Source organism: Orycteropus afer, unplaced genomic scaffold, assembly GCF_000298275.1.
Source record: "Orycteropus afer afer isolate SDZICR_OR568_19922 unplaced genomic scaffold, OryAfe1.0 scaffold00115, whole genome shotgun sequence".
In the NCBI taxonomy this organism is placed as follows: Eukaryota; Metazoa; Chordata; class Mammalia; order Tubulidentata; family Orycteropodidae; genus Orycteropus; species Orycteropus afer.
In genome coordinates this window covers 4,466,430-4,470,166 of record NW_006921702.1, presented here as the reverse complement: position 1 = coordinate 4,470,166, position 3,737 = coordinate 4,466,430, and the positions used below count along the sequence as shown (strand labels likewise).

Sequence of the window (3,737 nt, the reverse complement as noted above, 5' to 3'; positions counted from 1 at the left end):
AAAAAGAACTTGAAGGATATAGAGACGGTGATTGCCACTATATCTCCATTCACTTTGCCTATTTGGCCTGTGTGAAAAAGAGATGGATCATGGAAAATAACAGTGAAGATCATGGAGAATGGCAGTGGATTATTATAAATCCATCCAGGTGGTTTTCCAGATATGATTTCATTTCTTAAACCAATCAATACATCTCCTGATACCTGGTATATGACAACTGACCTGGCCAATGCCTTTTTCTTGATTCCAGTTGTGAAAGAACACCAGAAGCGATTTGCCTTCATTTGACCAGGCCTGCAATATACTTCCACTGTCCTACCTCAGAGATATATCCACTTTCCAGCCCCATGTTATAATTTAGTCTGCAGGACCTTGATTACCTTTCCCTCCCAAAAGACATCACACTGGTACATTACATTGATGACTTTATATGATTGGACCTAATAAGGAAGAAATATACATGATTCCAGACTTATTGGTAAGACATTTGCATGCTAGAGGGTGTGAGACTAATCTGACAGAAATTTAGGCACCCTCCATCTCAGTGAAATTTCTAGGGGGTGTAGTGGCATGGGGTAGGTCAAGATATTCCTTCTAAAGTGAAAGATAAGTTATTACATCTGGACTCCCCTACAACTAAAAAGGAAACACAATGCCTGGTGGTCTTTTTGGATTTTAGAGGCAACATATCCCACATTGGGAGCTCTGGTGGCATAGTACCTAAAGCATTTGACTAGTAACCAGAATGCTGGTAGTTCAAATCCACAAGCAACTCCTCGGCTGTAGACTGGGGAATCTACTTCCGTAGAGATACTACCTCAGAAACTCAAGGAGGGGTCATATGAACTGAATCGACTTGATGGTGGTGAGTTTGGGTTTTTTGTTTATATGCCACATTTGGGTATACTACTCTGGCCTACTTATCAAATGACTTGAAAGCCTCTGAGTGGAGCCCAGAACAAGAGAAGGCTCTGCACCAGATTCAGGCTCCCCTACAAGTCACTCTGCTTCTTGGGCCATATGGTCCACCTGATTCACTGAATCAGTGTTCACTGAAGTGGCAGTGGAAAATAGAGATACTCTTTGTAGTCTTTGGCAGGCCTCTGTTGGTGAATCACAGTGCAGGAATTTAGAATTTTGGAGCCAAGCTCTGCCATTCAATGCAAATAACTACTCTCCTTTTAAGATATAGCCTTTGGCTCTTTACTGGACCTTAGTAGAAACTGAATGCTCTACTATGGGCTACTAAATCACTATGAATTCTGTGCTGCTCATTATGAAATGAGTGTTGTCTGACCCATAGAGTCATAAAATCAGATGTACACAGTAGCACTCCATTATTAAATGAAAGTGATATATACCAGGTTGGGTTTGAGTAGGACCTGAAGGCAAAAGTAAGTTAAGTGAGAAAGTGATCCAAATGTCCATGATCCTCACTCTTGTCACATTACCTTCCTTCTCTAGTCTGCAATTATGGCCTTATGGAGAGTTCCTTATGATTAGTTACACCATCTAAAGAAGATGGTTTATAGATAGTTCTGCATGCTATTCAGGCACCACTCAAAAGTGGACAGTGGCAGAACTGTTGCCCCCTTCTGGGACCTCTCTGAAGGACAATGGTGAAGGAAAATTCCTCCAATGGGCAGAACTTTGAGCAGGCCACCTGGTTGTTCATTTTGCATGGAAGGAGAGATGGCCAAACATGTGATTGTATACAGATTTATGGGATATGGTCAGTGGTTTGGCTGGATGGTCAGGGACTTGGAAGGAACATGGTTGGAAAATTGGTGCCAAGTAGATATGAGGAAGAGACATGTGGGTAGACCTCTCTGAATGGGCCAAAGAAGTGAAGATATCTGCATATCATGTGAATGCTCACCAAAGGGTGACCTCAGTAGAGACAGATATTCACTTAAATGGACAGGATGACACATTCTACCAGTCAGTCTCCTTCCCCAGCCACTCCTGTCATTGCCCAATGGGCTCAAGAACAAAGAGGCCATAGTGACAAGGTTGGAAGTTATGCATGGGCTCAACAACATGGACTTCCACTCCACAAGGCTGACTTGTCTAGAGCCACTGCTGAGGACCCAATGTGGAAGCAGCAGAGACCAACACTGAGTCCTCCAATATATCAGCCTTCTTCAGAGTGATCAGCCAGTACTTGGTGGCAGGTTGATTACATTGGACCACTTCCATCATAGAAAAGGCAGTGGTTTGTTATTACTAGGATAGACACTTACTCTGGATATGAATTTACCTTCCCTGCACAAAATACTTCTGCCAAAACTACCATCCATGGACTTACAATATGCCTTACCCACCACAACAGTAACCCATATGCGTTGCCTTGAATCAAGGAACTCACTTCACAGCAAATGAAGGGCAGCAGAAGGCTCATTCTCATGGAATTCACTGGTCTTACCATGTTCCCTATCATCCTGAAGCAGCTGGTTTGATAGAATGATGGAATGGCCTTCTAGAGACAATTAAGGTGCCAGCTAGGAAGGAACACTTTGCAGTGTTGGAGCAGTGTTCTCCAAAAAGCTGTATATGCTCTAAACCAACACCCAATGCATGATGCTCTTTCATCGATAGCCAGGATTCATGAGTCCAAGAATCAAGGGATGGAAATGGGAATGGCATCACTCACAATTACCCCTAGTGGCTCACTCACAAAATTTTTGCCTCCTGTCCCTGTGACCCAATGCTCTGCAGGTCTAGAGGTCTTAGTTCTAAAGGGAAGAATGCTCCCACAAGAAAATACAGCACTGATTCATTGAACTGGAATTTAAGGATGTCACTCTTTCACTTTGGGATCCTCATGTCTCTGAATCAACAGGCAAAGAAAGAAGATACCATATTGGCTTGTGTGATTTATCCTTATTACCAAGGGGAAATCAGCAACCTAATTCTGATATGATTACTAATGGCCCAGACCCTTCAGGAATGAAATTTTGGGTCACCACACCAGGCAAAGAACCATGACCAGCTAAGGTATTTGCTAAGGTCAAAGGAACATGGAATGGGTGGTGAAAGAAGGTAGTTCTAAATAACAACTATGGCCACATGACCAGTTGCAGAAACATGGAGTGTAATTGTCTTTAGTATTTCTTCCTTGTTTGGTTATATGTGTATGCATGATACATATAACAAATATTTTTCTCTTCCCTCTCTTTTTCAAGTACTTATTATAAGATTTAAAATGCAAATGAGTCTAGTGCATTTTCAATTGTATACATGTTAGTTGTATCATGTTAGGCACAAGTATGACTTTATAAATGCCTTTATTTAGAGATTATGTGGCTTAAGGAGATGTGTACAGGTACCAAGTTGACAAGGGGTAAACTCTGATGGTTAAGGTTATGTGTCAGCTTGGCTAGGCCACGATTCTCAGGGGTTTGAATGATTTATGTAATCATTCTCTATTTTGTGATCTTGTGTGGGTAGCCAATCTTTGAGAGGGGAATTTCCTTGGGGTGTCCTCTGCATACAATATATATAGATGTTCTGGCAAAGCTCACCCTCTTTCAATCCTGCATCCAACTCATTATCAAGCTCTGATTCTTGGGAAATGAGCCAGCAGCCTGCCATCTGACATGTAGATTTTGGGATTTGTCAGCTCCCACAACCTCAAGAGCCAGTAGCTTTCTGCCTGACATGCTAGTTTTGAGATGGTCAGCCTCTGCATCCACATGAGTCAGGAGAAACCTCGAGCCAGATATCTATCCCATATA

The 3,737-nt window shown here is 42.2% G+C and overlaps 1 protein-coding gene across 1 annotated transcript in view; it reads left to right on the top strand.

Moving 5' to 3' along the window:
• DDC (dopa decarboxylase) overlaps positions 1-3,737 on the top strand; it is a 148,895-nt gene that overhangs the window by 136,172 nt on the left and 8,986 nt on the right. The gene's annotated exons all lie outside the window — the stretch shown is intronic.